General features: G+C 46.6%; 1 protein-coding gene across 1 annotated transcript in view; it reads right to left on the bottom strand.

Moving 5' to 3' along the window:
* LOC132885528 (obscurin-like) overlaps nucleotides 1-6327 on the bottom strand; it is a 607458-nt gene extending 601131 nt beyond the window's left edge. Inside the window, exon 1 of the mRNA XM_060920272.1 lies at nucleotides 6306-6327. The gene's annotated coding sequence lies outside the window, so the exon portion shown is untranslated. The remainder of the gene's footprint in view (nucleotides 1-6305) is intronic.
* Between the last annotated feature and the right edge of the window lie 10825 nt (nucleotides 6328-17152).

The following is a 17152-nucleotide window of genomic DNA, read 5'->3' as shown; positions in this document are numbered from 1 at the left end:
GACTGCTCCCTGGGTGCTCTGGTGTGGCTGCCCACTGCTCTGGGTGTGTGTGTTCACTGTTTCAGATAGGTTAAATGCAGAGGATGACTTTCAGTGTGCATGTGACAAAGGTTTCTTCTTCTTAATTGGGATCCACTGTTTTTATCGTTTCAACCACACATCATACCCTCGTCCAATTGAAAACGTCGTTAACGCACTTTTCTCCCCCATGAGAATTTTGAAAAGTTGGCAAGTATGTGACAGTGGTGTTGGAGAAGAGGACACTGTCCAAAATAAAGACAATCTTAGACTGTCCTTCCCACCCTCTACATGAGGAGCTGAACAGCCACAGGAGCACATTCAGTAAACAGCTGATTCTTCCACGCTGCACAACTGAGAGACACAGGAAATCATTCTTACCTGCTGCAGTCAAGCTGTACAATGCCACTGTGTAACTGTGGTGCACTGTCTTACCATGTATACTGTATCCTTAACTCAGGGGCAATATATGTATTTATTTTTTCGTGGTCCAAATCCTGCGCTCTGATTGGCTGGCGAGTGGGTCCATATCCTATGATATGGACCCCAGTTACAGACCCCAGTTATGGACCTCTGGCAACTCGCTCGTTCACAACAACAACAAACATAGTAGCATTTTTTGTCAACATTTATCTTTTTTTTTATAAGATTTATTTATACAGGGAGTGCAGAATTATTAGGCAAATGAGTATGTTGACCACATTACCCTCTCTATGCATGTTGGCCTACTCCAAGCTGCATAGGCTTGAAAGCCTCCTACCAATTAAGCATACCAGGTGATGTGCATCTCTGTAATGAAAAGGGGTGTGGTCTAATGACATCAACACCCTATATCAGGTGTGCAAAATTATTAGGCAACTTCCTTTCCTTTGGCAAAATGGGTCAGAAGAGGGATTTGACGGACTCAGAAAAGTCAAAAATAGTGACATATATTGCAAAGGGATGGAGCACTCTTAAAATTGCCCAGCTTTTAAAGCGTGACCATCGAACAATCAAGCGCTTCATTCAAAATAGTCAACAGGGTCGCAAGAAGCGCGTTGAAAAAAAAAAGGCGCAAACTAACTGCCCGTGAACTGAGGAAAGTCAAGCGTGAAGCTGCCAAGATGCCACTCGCCACCAGTTTTGCCATATTTCAGAGCTGCAACATCACTGGAGTGTCAAAAAGCAGAAGGTGTGCAATACTCAGGGACACGGCCAAGGTAACAAAGGCTGAAAAACGACCACCACTGAACAAGACACACAAGATGAAACGTCAAGACTGGGCCAAGAAGTATCACAAGACTGATTTTTCTAAGGTCTTATGGACAGATGAAATGAGAGTGAGTCTTGATGGGCCAGATGGATGGGCTCGTGGCTGGATCAGCAAAGGGCAGAGAGCTCCAGTCCGACTCAGACGCCAGCAAGGTGGAGGTGGGGTACTGGTATGGGCTGGTATCATCAAAGATGAGCTTGTGGGACCTTTTCGGGTTGAGGATGGCGTCAAGCTCAACTCCCAGTCCTATTGTCAGTTTTTGGAAGACACCTTCAAGCAGTGGTACAGGAAGAAGTCAGCATCCTTCAAGAAAAACATGATTTTCATGCAGGACAATGCTCCATCACACGCATCCAAGTACTCCACAGCATGGCTGGCCAGAAAGGGTCTAAAGGAAGAAAGATTAATCACGTGGCCTCCTTGTTCACCTGATCTGAACCCCATAGAAAACCTGTGGTCCCTCATCAAATGTGAGATCTACAAGGAGGGGAAACAGTACACATCTCTGAACAGTGTCTGGGAGGCTGTGGTTGCTGCTGCACGCAATGTTGATCGCAAACAGATCAAAACACTGACCGAATCCATGGATGGCAGGCTTTTGAGTGTCCTTGTAAAGAAAGGCGGCTATATTAGTCACTGATTTGTTTTTTTTTTTTTTGAATGCCAGCAATGTATATTAGTGAATGTTGAGTTGTTATATTGGTTTCCCTGGTGAAAATAAATGAGTGAAATGGGTATATGTTTGTTTTTTGTTAAGTTGCCTAATAATTATGCACAGTTATAGTCACCTGCACACACAGATATCCTCCTAAGATAGCTAAAACTAAGAAAGCCCTACTCCAACTTCCAAAAATACTCAGCTTTGATATTTATGAGTCTTTTGGGTTCATCAAGAACATAGTTGTTTTTCAATAATAAAACTCATCTCATCTCATTATCTCTAGCCGCTTTATCCTTCTACAGGGTCGCAGGCAAGCTGGAGCCTATCCCAGCTGACTACGGGCGAAAGGCGGGGTACACCCTGGACAAGTCGCCAGGTCATCACAGGGCTGACACATAGACACAGACAACCATTCACACTCACACCTATGGTCAATTTAGAGTCACCAGTTAACCTAACCTGCATGTCTTTGGACTGTGGGGGAAACCGGAGCACCCGGAGGAAACCCACGCGGACACGGGGAGAACATGCAAACTCCACACAGAAAGGCCCTCGCCGGCCCCGGGGCTCGAACCCAGGACCTTCTTGCTGTGAGGCGACAGCGCTAACCACTACACCACCGTGCCGCCAATAATAAAACTAATCCTCAAAAATACAACTTGCCTAATAATTCTGCACTCCCTGTAAGATTATCAAAATTCTTATAAATTTTTGCCAGCATTTCTCAGTATAATAGCATTAATTTTACAGCATGGATAGCGATAATGACAGTGTTCATAGCGAAAGCGAGTTTTACTCCCCTGAGGAAGAAGAAATAAAATAAAACATTTTTGGAGAAAGCTAAAATCTGTAATTTGCCAACACCGAGCAAAAACATGGCTGAATCCTGAATGACTCCTATTTGTTTAAATAGGCGACTACATCGGCGGCAAAATGCAGTATTTTTCCTGCCATGGAAGTGCACTTGTATACCGAGGAGGAAGCCATTTGCATTACAGCTGTGAATGAGGATTCAAAATGGCGGCTCGGCTCGGTTTTCCCTTTCGGGCACTCTCGTTTTCTGTTAGAATTTAGTAAAGAAAAAAGTAAATATATTATTTACCAGCTTAAGGTCAGTCCATATGGTGAAATACTGTGACCTCGGCCTTAAATACTGACCCTGGCCCAGAGGGCCTCGCTCGGTACTTTCAAGACCTCAGTCACGGTATTTCACCATACGGACCTCCCAGCTGGTAAATAACATATATGTATTTAGGAATCATTGTATAGAAAATCACTTCATTTTGCTTTTACTTAAGTTCAGTGCTTTAAGTGGGCCGGTACGGAGTACCGGCACTTATCAATTTTAGCCCCTAGCGTACCGGGACTTTTTACGGCGTACCGGCACTTCTCATGAGCTCATCCTACTCTGTCTAGAAAGTTCTATTTCTCTCCTTGCGATTTGTGATCATACTCTTCCTGTATGCTCACGCATATCAATATCTCTCCTCCAATCGTGTCCTCTGCCCTCCGGCACCGTGTTTGACCATAGGGCTGTCATAGACCGTATACAGTCTGTGTGTTTGACAGCGGAGGAGGACAGAGGACGGAGGAGACGAGAGGAGGAGGGATATTGAAGTGTCGCTAGGTCTCGCGAACGTTGAGTGCTGCTGAACATTAGCGCGAGTTTGAGTTACTGGGCGGTCATTGTGGTAGTCTCTGGTTCTGCGGTTAGTCTGAGGTAATTTAGTTTAATTTAGCGAATTAACCTACCATACATCGCGAATGTTGGCGTGGATTCAAAAGGGCCAAAAGAGAGCGCGGACTACTGATGGACCGGGTGAATATGTTCTCCATGACATGGAGTGTCTACATCTTTCATCTCTGTATTTCTCTCATGTGTGTCCACAGTTCCCTTGTGCATCAGCCTGAGGTTCTCCCCCCCCCCCCCCCCCCCGATGACCTCCCTTGGGCCAATACCCAAATGAACAAGATAAACATAAATTATCTGGAAATGTGAAAGTTCAATAAAAAACAAACTTATTTTGTAAAAATATTTGTAAAATGTAAAAATTATTTAAATATTACTTGGTCTGCTGTTACTGTCACCCACCGCGTGGCAACAGTCGAATAATGTGAGTACCGGCACTTATTTTTTCCCACTTAAAGCACTGCTTAAGTTATTGAACTTTATTTAAATTTTATATATTCTTTTTTTAAAGACTATTTTATCTTGTATTTTTAGACATGTTTCCTTTTTCTTTGATTCAGGAGTTTGGGTGCAAATGTGAATTTCCCTCCGGGGATTAATAAAGTGATTCTGATTCTGAAACACGATTCATGAAAACATTGAGTGGATTCAGATCCCGAAGGATTTCGCAGTGATTTCAAAATCAGTGTCACTATTTAGAGTTAAATAGTTTCTTCAGTCTGGAGCTCCGCTAGAATTTCCTGCACTTCTTTGTTCCACCACCATGTCTCCTTGTCTTCCTTCCTCCTTCCCGATGGCCGCCTTCCTTGCAGGGGCGCAGATAGGATTTTTGAACTGGGGGGGACTGAGCTGTCAGCAAATGGTTCCATTTTGTGTGTAATATATATGTGTGTGTGTGTATATATATATATACACACTACCGTTCAAAAGTTTGGGGGCACTTTGAAATGTCCTTATTTTTGAAAGAAAAGCACTGTTCTCATCAATGAAGATCACTTTAAACTAATCAGAAATACACTCTATACATTGCTAATGTGGTAAATGACTATTCTAGCTGCAAATGTGTGGTTTTTGGTGCAATATCTCCATAGGTGTATAGAGGCCCATTTCCAGCAACTATCACTCCAGTGTTCTAATGGTACAATGTGTTTGCTCATTGCCTCAGAAGGCTAATGGATGATTAGAAAACCCTTGTACAATCATGTTAGCACAGCTGAAAACAGTTGAGCTCTTTAGAGAAGCTATAAAACTGACCTTCCTTTGAGCAGATTGAGTTTCTGGAGCATCACATTTGTGGGGTCGATTAAATGCTCAAAATGGCCAGAAAAATGTCTTGACTATATTTTCTATTCATTTTACAACTTATGGTGGTAAATAAGTGTGACTTTTCATGGAAAACACAAAATTGTCTGGGTGATCCCAAACTTTTGAACGGTAGTGTGTATACATGTTATTTCACCTCCCTCACTGCCATCACCAGGAACTACCTGCAGGCCAGGACAATGATAACATTTTAACATAGCCTATGGAAATCCAAAGTTTACACATTATCATCACGCACAGAAATTGCAAAACTGCAAAACTAGTTTTAAAACCGCTAAGTTCCAACTGTTAACCATAGCGAGAGGCTGGGCTACGTGTGTGTGTGTAAAGTGTAAACCAGTGCATCCTGACTTTCTAACTATGCCTGTGTGTTGCGTGAGCGGCAGTCAGTCAACAACTCTTCGCAAAGTTTCCTTATGAAACAATATGCTCGCTGAAATTATGGCAGGGAACGCCAGATTAAACATTAAAGCTGCCTTCTGAGCACTGTATCTACAGGCTACCACCGAAAGAAGGAGGCTACCAGAAAGGCATCTCTACTCCGTACGATTTTACTTTCACTACGACATTACTTTGAACAGACTATCAAAAAATTGCAAGGTGATATGATAAAGTAAGGCACAGTTTACTTACAGTCGTTGTTTTTTGAAAAAAACGATGCAATCGTTTGCTGCCTTTTGGCACCCTTCATCATGCCGTGTTGGGGTCCTGAACTAGGAGGAGCTGTCCCCGATATACCTGTCAAACTTGTGGGTAACCATAGCAACCAAGCTCGAGCTCGCAACCTGTGCAGTCTGCGCAGTTGCAACTATGTATGTATTTCGAGGACCACAATGGAAATAAGTATTTTTACTTTTTGTGTTATCCTCCGCAATATTTATATTTATATGTTATGTATATGTTTCTATTGCGAAATAAATCAATTTTAAAAAATGTACTGCTGTGCACCTCAATAAACCGAATGGTAATTAGTCTTTTGATTTTTCCGTGAGGTTTGCCTTATGCAAAGAAAAACAGCATAGACGTATTTCCTCCCTATAAGTGTGTGTGTGGGGGGGGGGGGACCGAACAAGGTGAATTTAAATCTGGGTGGGACGAATCCCCCCCGTCCCCCCCTCTATCTGCGCCCGTGCTTCCTTGCTGCCTCTTTCATGAACAGATTCATGAACCAAAAAGACTAATCTATCTTTTCTCTGTTCCTGCTTTTGTGTTCTTGTTTTTTTTTTCTCTGTGAGACCAAAACATTAGGTGTAGAACTCCATACTCACTCCTGGGGACTCGAGCCCATGCATTCTAAGGCTCAGATAGCGAAGCACAAGCTGGAATGGTTTAATTATCGAGCCAGAAAAATGACATCTCACCTTCCTCTGTCTTGCAGTTCCACTCGCTAGGCAGGTTTTCCTTTCGTTTTCTGCTGGCTTTGAGCTGGAGGGGGGCGAAGTCCGACGTGTTTGTCCACACAAAAAGTAGGCTAGACACGCCCACGTTACTCACTTGCTTTGGCAGTCTCCAGAATGGTCCAAAGCACACAGGACACATGGTGTGGAGCAGCAGTGAAACATCTCAACCTCCAACAGCAACACAAATAACATTTGGCCCAGAATTCAACTTCGCTAATATCTATGTCCAAAACACTTATGGCGGGTTGTGAGTGAGGCTTAAGGCTCACTATTGCACTAGTAAAGCACGAGTGGCACCAAACCTCCACTGAGTCTCAGGATTTTCCTCCTTTTTGCATCTTGATTACTGTTAACAATTTTCACTAAACTATCAAATAAAATCTCCAGGTCAGTGAGCACAGCACTGGACTCAAAGCTTTTGTCTTACTGGGCTTCAGTTTCTGATTAATTCTACAGTGGATATAAAAAGTATACACACCCTGTTAAAATGATAAGTTTTTCTCTCTCTCTCTCTCATTATCTCTAGCCGCTTTATCCTTCTACAGGGTCGCAGGCAAGCTGGAGCCTATCCCAGCTGACTACGGGCGAAAGGCGGGGTACACCCTGGACAAGTCGCCAGGTCATCACAGGGCTGACACATAGACACAGACAACCATTCACACTCACATTCACACCTACAGTCAATTTAGAGTCACCAGTTAACCTAACCTGCATGTCTTTGGACTGTGGGGGAAACCGGAGCACCCGGAGGAAACCCACGCGGACACGGGGAGAACATGCAAACTCCACACAGAAAGGCCCTCGCCGGCCCCGGGGCTCGAACCCAGGACCTTCTTGCTGTGAGGCGACAGCGCTAACCACTACACCACCGTGCCACCCCGATAAGTTTTTCTGATTTAAAAAAATTATGATAGATTCTCACGTTGAGGGCGATGTATGAGTATCCTGTGACTGATGAGGGTTTTTTTTTTTTGTGGGAGTGGAGACCAATCCTTGAACGGCAGGCCCGATTACAGGTTCTGCAAATGTATTCAAACAAATTTGTAGTAAATAAATTCTCTGTCATGCAAAATTTCACTAAACACTTTAGAAGTTGTGCAGTTTGTTTCTGAAATGGTATGGAAGACTAGTTTAATTTCACACTCAAATGTCCATTATATTTTGATTTAATTTATCTTTACCTTAAAATGTGTAACTGGCTGGTCGAACATTTGCTTATCCATGGAAATTCATTCTCCCATTCAACCTGGTATTTGCATTCATATTTTTGCCATTTGGTATTGGGTTTAGTGGTCATGATGAATGACTGCTTGTAAAAAATGTTGGACAGGCTGGGTGAATCCTACATTACGAAAGTGACTGTCGTTCTGTTCATTGATTGGTTAAAAATCAGTTGATGTCAGCAGTGTTTCTCATACAATTCTGATTGGACATAAGCGGGGGTATTTTTAACTTGGCAGTAGGGATTTCCCAAAACCAGGAGATTATCCAGTTTTTAACAAATACGATTGGGAGGTGGGAGACGGAGGTTAAAATCAGGAGCCTCCCGCCGAAATCGGGAGGGTTGGCAAGTATGCAGACCTGGGTGGTTTTCTTTGTAAGAAAAAGCTTCCATCTTGCGACCCTACCCTATAGTCCAGACCAGAGGTGGAAAAACTGGATTGACAGAGTAAAAGTCCTGCTTAGGTTTTCCTTCTGCCTGTGCTCTCAACACAGGTGATTTCACCAATTAGCTCATCAACCTGGCTTAGGGGATGTGGTAATTAGGATCAGCTGGTTCATTGAATTGGCTGGAGCAAAAACGTGGCAGGGTTTTTACTTTCTGCACCCGGGTTTTTCCACCTCTGGTCCAGACATATGGAGAATACGAGAGATTGTTGTCACATCTAGAGCACAACCAGTACTTGCCAGAAATTCCTGCAACTCCTTCAGTGTTGCTTTAGGTCTCTTGGCAGCCTCCCTGACCAGTTTTCGTCTTGTCTTTTCATCAATTTTGGAGGGACGTCCATGTGGCAGCGGGGGCGTGGTCAAGCGCCGGTCTGTGACAGGAGGGCGGAGTCAGGGAAGGGAAGTGGCAGAATCACTACACCTGACTGCAATTAACCTGTTTGTGTGTGTCTTCCCAGTGACCACGCCCTATTTAGGGAGGGAGAGCAGAGGAGCTCTTCCCAAACCAGACGCTGAGCGTGTGTGTCTGCAAAGTGCATACGAAATTGTTATGCTGAAAAGTGTGGCAATAAAACGTTCTGTCAAACCTGATCTCTGTCCTGTCATCCTCTGTGCTCCACCCATGAACACTGAACCGTTACAGTGGTGCCGAAACCCGGGACCTGGAGCACAGCATAGCAGCCTAACAGCCCCATGGAGTCCTCCCCGTTCGCTGAACTGGTCCACACCCTCGCCACAGCCCAGCAAAGCCAGCACCAGGCGCTACTCACCCTCCGAAAGGAGCAAGAACAGCGGTTCGAGGCCCTGGTGTTGGCCCAACAAGAAGATCGAGAGGCGTTCTGGCACCTCCTCGCGTCGGCGGGGTCCACCAGCGCTCCTACCGCGGGCCCGTCTCCCCTCACCGTCACCAAGACGGGCCCACAGGATGACCCCGAGGCATTCATCACGCTCTTCGAGCAAGTCGCCGAGGCCTCGGGGTGGCCGATGGAGCAGCGCGCGGCGCACCTCCTCCCCCTGCTAACAGGAGAGGCACAGCTGGCCACGCTACAGCTCCCCGCCGACCGCCGGCTAGCCTACGCGGACCTCCGCTGGGCCATCCTCCAGTGCGTGGGGCGCATCCCAGAACAGCAGCGCCAGCGCTTCCGCGCATTGCGCTTGGAGGAAGTCAGCCGGCCGTTCGCGTTTGGCCAGCAGCTCCGGGACGCCTGCTGGTGGTGGTTGAGGGCCGACAACCGCGACGCCGAGGGAATCATCGACCAGGTGGTGCTGGAACAGTTCATCGCTCGCTTACCAGCAGGAACGGCGGAGTGGGTCCAGTGCCACCACCCGGTGTCGCTGGATCAGGGAGTCGAGCTGGCGGAGGACCATTTGGCGGCTGTCCCGGTGGCAGGAAAGCAGATGGCATCTTCTCCTCTCTCTCTCTCCCCCTCCTCCTGTGTCCCGTCCTCGCCCCATTCCCCCACCATGGAGGCAGGGGCCGGCACCACCCCAGCCGGCCCGCCGCACCCGCGGTGCCCTCCCGTTTCTCCCTTCTGTGTCTGTCTCTCCCCCACCTCAGGTGAGTGAGCCCCAGATCACCGGTGCAGAGGGAAAGCCCGGGCCGGTCTGCTGGCGTTGTGGGGAGCCGGGCCACTTTCAACAGCAGTGCACGGCAATGGAGGTGGGCGCGGTGGTTCGGATCCCCGACGCGCCAGAGGGATCCCCGACGCGCCTCGAGCGTATCGCATACCAGTGAGTATCCAAGGGGATACATATCAGGCATTGGTGGATTCTGGCTGTAATCAGACCTCAATTCACCAAAGCCTGGTCCAAAACGAGGCATTGGGGGGAGCACAGGGGGTGAAGGTGTTGTGTGTGCACGGGGATGTTCAAAGCTACCCTTTGGTGTCAGTCCACATTTTTTTCCGGGGGGAAAAATTTATAGTGAAGGCGGTGGTTAATCCTCGCCTTACCCACTCTTTGATTTTGGGGACTGATTGGCCGGGATTTCGGGGTTTGTTGACGCGCTTAGTAGAGAGTGGGTCCTGCCATTTAGCAGGGGGAGGTCCCGGTGTCGCTTTGGCGGGAGCAGCTGTCACAGAGCCGTCTACGTCATCTCCGCGTCAGAGTGAGGAGCCGCCGGCTCCTCCTCTCTCTCTCGGGGAATCCCTCGCGGATTTCCCATTAGAACAATCACGAGACGAGACTCTGCGACATGCGTTTGACCAAGTGAGAGTAATCGATGGTCAAACACTCCCACCGAACGCCACCCCATCCTTCCCCTATTTCTCTATTATGAGGGATAGATTATACCGAGTGACGCAGGACACTCAGACGAAAGAGCAAAATCACGCAGCTGTTAATTCCAAAGAGCCGCCGGGAATTGGTATTCCAGGCGGCTCACTTTAATCCCATGGCTGGACACCTAGGGCAGGACAAGACACTAGCCCGAATAATGGCCCAATTCTATTGGCTGGGGATTCGTGGCGATGTTCGTAGGTGGTGTACGGCATGCCGCGAATGCCAGTTAGTGAATCCAGCGGCCATTCCAAAAGCGCCTTTGCGCCTTCTTCCATTGATCGAGACCCCGTTTGAGAGAATTGGGATGGATCTCGTCGGGGCATTAGATCCGTCAGCACGAGGGTACTGCTTTATATTAGTTCTGGTGGACTATGCAACGTGATACCCGGAAGCAGTGCCTCTGCGCAATATCTCAGCATGCAGTATTGCAGAGGCACTCTTCTGTGTCATCTCCCGAGTCGGAATCCCGAAAGAGATTCTGACTGATCAAGGCACTACATTTATGTCACGGACACTGCGCGAACTGTATGGGTTATTGGGGATTAAGCTGATCCGCTCCAGTGTGTATCACCCACAAACGGATGGTTTAGTGGAACGGTTCAATCACACCCTCAAAAATATCATTAAAAAATTTGTAATTGAGGATGCACTTAATTGGGATAAGTGGCTTGAGCCCTTGTTGTTCTCAGTGCGAGAGGTTCCCCAAGTCTCCACGGGGTTCTCCCCATTCGGATTATTATATGGGTGTAAGCCGCGCAGCATCCTAGACATGCTGCGGGAAAATTGGGAGGAGGGACCTTCACAAAGCAAGAACAAAATTCAATACGTTATGGACCTGCGCGCAAAACTCCACACGCTCACCCACCTAACCCAGGAGAATTTGCGGCAGGCCCAGGAACGGCAAGCCCGCCTGTACAACAAGGGTACGCACCTTAGGGAGTTCACCCAGGGAGATAAAGTACTCGTACTGTTGCCCACTTCGAGCTCCAAATTAATCGCCAAGTGGCAAGGTCCCTTTGAGGTCACACGGTGAGTTGGGGACGTCGACTACGAGGTGAGGCAAACGGACAGGGGTGGGGCGCTACAAATTTACCACCTCAATCTCCTTAAACTCTGGAAGGAGGAGGTCCCCATGGTGTTGGTGTCGGTGGTTCCGGAGAAGGCGGAGCTGGGGCCGGAGGTTCAAAAAGGGGCATTGGCATCACGTACCCCTCCGGTCCCCTGTGGAGACCACTTCTCCCCGACCCAGCTCACGGAGGTCGCCCAGTTGCAGACCGAGTTTTCGGATGTGTTCTCGCCCCTGCCCAGTCGCACTAACCTCATAGAGCAGCATATAGAGACGCCCCCGGAGGTAGTAGTGCGTAGCCGCCCTTATAGACTACCCGAACACAAAAAAAAGGTGGTTCGGGAAGAACTTGAGACCATGCTCGAAATGGGCATCGTCGAGGAGTCCCACAGTGACTGGAGCAGCCCGGTGGTCTTGGTACCCAAGACCGACGGGTCGGTCCAGTTCTGTGTGGACTACAGAAAAGTCAACGCGGTGTCTAAATTCGACGTGTACCCAATGCCTCGTATTGATGAGTTGCTCGATCGACTTGGCACTGCTCGCTTTTATTCGATGCTGGATTTGACGAAGGGATATTGGCAGATCCCCTTGACTCCACTTTCCCGAGAAAAAACGGCCTTTTCCATACTGTTTGGTTTACACCAATTCGTCACCCTTCCGTTTGGGCTGTTTGGGGTGCCCGCTACGTTTCAGCGGCTGATGGACAGGGTCCTCCGCCCCCACGCCACTTATGTGGCGGCTTATCTGGATGATATCATCATCTATAGTAATGACTGGCAGCGGCACCTCGAACATCTGAGGGCCATCCTTAGGTTGCTGAGGCGAGCGGGGCTCACAGCCAACCCAAAGAAGTGTGCGATTGGGCAGGTGGAAGTACGGTATCTGGGCTTCCACTTGGGCAACGGGCAGGTGCGTCCCCAAATTAATAAGACGGCAGCAATTGCGGCCTGCCCGAGGCCCAAGACCAAAAAGGGGGTGAGACAGTTCCTGGGCTGGCTGGCTATTACCGTAGGTTTATACCTAATTATTCGGACATCACCAGCCCGCTGACTGATCTCACTAAAAAAGGGGGCACCAGATCCGGTCCAGTGGACGGAGCAATGCCAGCGGGCTTTTTTGGAGGTAAAGGCTGCACTATGTGGGGGGCCACTTTTACACTCCCCTGACTTTTCTCTCCCCTTTGTGTTGCAGACCGACGCGTCGGACAGAGGGCTGGGGGCGGTTTTGTCCCAGCAGGTGGAGGGGGAGGACCGCCCCGTCCTGTACATCAGCAGGAAGCTGTCAGTGCGTGAGGGGCGCTACAGCACGATAGAGAGTGTCTGGCGATCAAGTGGGTGGTCCTCGCCCTCCATTACTACCTGCTGGGGCGCCCTTTCACCCTCTGTTTGGACCACGCGCCCCTCCAGTGGCTCCACCGCATGAAAGATGCCAACGCGCGGATCACCCGTTGCTATCTGGCACTCCAACCCTTCAATTTTAAGGTGGTCCACAGGCCGGGGGCGCAGATGGTTGTGGCGGACTTCCTCTCCCGTCAAGGGGGGGGGGGGGGGAGTTGGCTGCAGGCCGGATGGCCGCCCGGCCTGAGTCGGGCGGTGGGGGTATGTGGCAGCGGGGGCGTGGTCAAGCGCCGGTCTGTGACAGGAGGGCGGAGTCAGGGAAGGTAAGTGGCAGAATCACTACACCTGACTGCAATTAACCTGTTTGTGTGTGTCTTCCCAGTGACCGCACCCTATTTAGGGAGGGAGAGCAGAGGAGCTCTTCCCGAACCAGACGCTGAGTGTGTGTGTCTGCAAAGTGCAAACGAAATTGTTATGCTGAAAAGTGTGGCAATAAAATGTTCTGTCAAACCTGATCTCTGTCCTACCGTCCTCTGTGCTCCACCCACGAACACTGAACCGTTACAGTCCAGTTCTCGGTAATGTCACTGTTGTCCCATGTTTTCTCCACTTCTTGATGACTCTTCACTGTGCTCCATGGTATATCTAATGCCGTGGAAATTTTTTTGTACCCTTCTCCAGACTGATACCTTTCAACAATGAGATCCCTCTGATGCTTTGTAAGCTCTCTGCGAACCCTGGCTTTTGCTGGAGGATGCAACGGAGTAAATGTCACGAAAATCCTACTGGGACAGCTGAACTTTATTTGGGGTTAATCAGTCATTTTAATTGATGGCAGGTGTGAACCCAAAAAAGACTGAATACTGTAATTAAATCAAAAGGTGCTTCAATAAAGTATTAGTTTAAGGATGTGCACACTTATGCAACCAGCTTATTGTTCATTTTTTATTTTTTATGTTTTTCCCCTGAAAAGATTTGTTTGTTTTTCAACTGAATTGTACAGGTTATAGGTCACATTAAAGGTAGGAAAAGTTTTGAAATTATTTATCGTGATCTCAGGTTTTTCTGATGTAAAAAAAATATAATTTTAATGGGGTGTGTACACTTTTTATATTCAGTGTACTTAATGCCTATGGATGTTATGGACACATTTCGATTTATTTCCTTTATGAGCTCCCTGTGTAGGTCAAACAAAAAGGAAATAAGGAAAGGAAATGGATGCATTTATTGGTGGCACAAAGTAATGCGTCAGCAGTTAGATTTGATGCTATCGATGCAACAGTAACATCTAACATTAAAGGTAGACTGCCTTTCAGATTTTTCACATTTAGGTCATTAAAAGAATTTTCCCTGACATCTTTTTTTTAGTGGACTGAAAGCGACTGAATTCGGATAATAGACTTCCAATTTTCCTGGCGACTTGTCCAGGGTGTACCCCACCTTTCACCCATAGTCAGCTGGGATAGGCTCCAGCTTGCCTGCGACCCTGTAGAACAGGATAAAGTGGCTAGAGATAATGAGATGAGACTTCCAATTTTATTACTTTTTTTCCTAAAAGAACAAGGAATGAATTTAGAGCCCCTTGGCCCTAAATTCTCCACCATTTTTTTCTTGCTTCACTGTGCCCTCAGTGCATGACATGGTGGGCTTTCCCTGTTTGCTCAAGGCATTGTGGGATACAAATTTGAAACAGGAGAGAACAATGGCAGACGTGAGTGTGCGAATGAAATGTGAAAGCACCGACTGCAGTTAGGGAAAGCGAGAAGAAAAGACATTATGTTGCGAAGGAAAGGAAACGCAGGACCAAAGTAATAAAAACCGGCGGTCAACGAGCACCTTGGTGTGATCAGCTGTTTGTTTAGTGACAGAATGATGTAACTGTGAGTGCATGGTCAGGGTAAACCTGTAGCTGGCACTAATGCAACACTAGATGCCAGCTGCCGTAAAACCTGAAAGATGAAGACAACGATGACAGCTCAGGTAAACCTGCACATGCGCACACATACTTCCTTTGTCTGCTTGACTGCACAAAGCTAGCTTTTTCATGCACATTATTTGCTAGGGAATCCCCTCAAATTAAATAACTTCCCATCCACAGAATGGCCTGTTTTTTTTTTAAGTTATTACAAAAATGAACATGTATCACAATGGTCAAATTGCAGAGGGAACTAAATTTCACTGATTTTATGAACTCGAAAGGCTGTCTACTTTTAGCCCAGCACAGCTCATTGAGACAAACAGAGAGAGGCAGAATTAGTCATGGAGAGAGGCTTTCTTAATGGACATCTGTGTAATAATTTTATTGATGTCTGTGTTGATTGAAATGCTATAATGCTCAACTCACGGTGAGTAGCATTCATACATGCAACCCAGAGATTGGTACATTTCTATGTTTATACACTAATAATTATTAAATTATATGAATATAGTAGATATGTGATGGTGATGTACAACAGGAACCTTTTGAGTGTGATTATATTAATGAACGTAGGTAGTATTTCTGAGAGGTAGTGGATGTGCTGGTTTATGCAACAGACTACAAGGTAACATGATGAGTGTATGGAGGTTACTTTTATTGCTAAAACTTAAGTTTGTAAGCAATATTGCAAATTAATCAGCGAGAACATGACATTAACACGTATGCAATGGCAGAGACATCCTCCTGCAACACAGCTCCTACTCAAGTGAGTGGAATTAGTCCAGGATTTTTAATGATGGACACGAGGAGAAGAGGAAAGAATGGAGGGGTGCGACAAAAACTTAGAGGGAGGAAACCAAAAGTTCTGCTTCCAACCATTATTCTCTCAAACATTCAATCAATGAAAGGAAAAGAGGATGAGCATCGAAGAAACACTAATTACTTGTACAAATATAGGGAAGCTTGTGTTCTCACCTTTTCTGAAACCTGGTGTAGCGAGACCGTGCCGATCTCTGACATTTGTTCAGACTGATTTACTGTCATGCACATGGACCGGTGCAGAGAGATTACAGGCAAAGAGGAGGTTTTGCGCATCATGATAAATGACAGATGGTGCAAAACAACAGTGGTGAAGAAGAATATCTGTCCTCCTGATATTGAACTGATAATGTCCCTGTACCCCTCCTATCTTCCCTGTAAGTTCCCACAAATAGTTCTCACTGTTGTTTATATTCATCAAAAAGCAAATATGCATCAGGCAGTAGATATCACTTTTAATATTGCCCAACAATTTGATGAAATTTCCACAGATACATCCAAGTTCATTATGGCTGATTTTAAGAATTGTAGTCTAGCTATCGTCGTCATCACTGCCATAGGCGCCAACTTCATGTCAACATTGGGGGGTCAGAATGTTCTTGCACCATGACGTCATGACGTCGGCAGTGTATATAGTTGAATATCAAAGACTCAGTTGTAAGTCATTTTCATTCATTACTATTCACCATTGCAAGTGGGAAGCGCCCATTTTAACGATAACTTTTTATGATGCATTAAAAAAAATCTCACGGCTTTAAACATTGTATGAAACACAATTTATTCAATAAACAAATTTAGTTTAATGCAATTTTCTTTGAGATGAATTCGGCAGACAACTGACAATAGTGCAAAAAAAAAAAACGTGCACCATACTCCATAAAAAGGCTTAAGCGCGTTAAACTCGTATATCCGCATCGGCTTTAACACAGACTTCAGTGTCCAAATTCTGCACAACATGATCACCTTCATTGCTGGTGGCTGCCGGCCTATTGGTTCGGATAATCCACTTGTCCATTTTGCTTCATTTCTATGTTCACTGTTCAGTGAAAACGGTTGCGGGAGGCCACACAGAACTTTTCGCCTCAGTAGTGCTGCCTTGGTTGCTACGCAACGAACCATTTTATTTATGTTTTTTTTTTTTGCCTGGGCCGCGTAGGCCTAGTGCTACGCAGTGTAAATTTTGCGGAGTGCAACCTGTCAATCACTCACTGCCAACCATTGGAATATTGCAAGCGGAAAAGGGGGCGGGTCATGTCCGATCATAACATTTTAGGTGACGTTTCTATAGATTACTTATTTTGCATTCAAAGCTAGGCTATTATTTGTTTAGTTGGTTTCAATCGTCAGTTAACATGAATTCATCTGTACTGTTTACTACTTTTTCACGTTTCATTATTGGGGTGTTTTTGCCCCCCCAACTTTATCTTTGGGGGGTCAAAAAGGTCCGTGCCCCCCGCAGATGGCGCCAGTGATCACTGCCAAACCCAATCCAGGCTTGCAGTGAACCAAGTTTGGTTGACTTGGCCAGAATTTCAGCAGTAGGGTTGCCAGTTCCTTTCTGCGCACTCACACACTCACATTCACGCCTATGGACAATTTAGAGTAGCATGTTAGCCTAACTGCATGTCTTTGGACTGTGGGGGAAACTGGAGCACCCAGAGGAAACCCATGAAGACACAGGGAGAACATGTAAACTCCACACAGATAGGCCCCTGTTGAC

Source organism: Neoarius graeffei, chromosome 1, assembly GCF_027579695.1.
Source record: "Neoarius graeffei isolate fNeoGra1 chromosome 1, fNeoGra1.pri, whole genome shotgun sequence".
NCBI classification, from domain to species: domain Eukaryota; kingdom Metazoa; phylum Chordata; class Actinopteri; order Siluriformes; family Ariidae; genus Neoarius; species Neoarius graeffei.
This window is presented reverse-complemented; position numbering and strand designations above follow the sequence as displayed.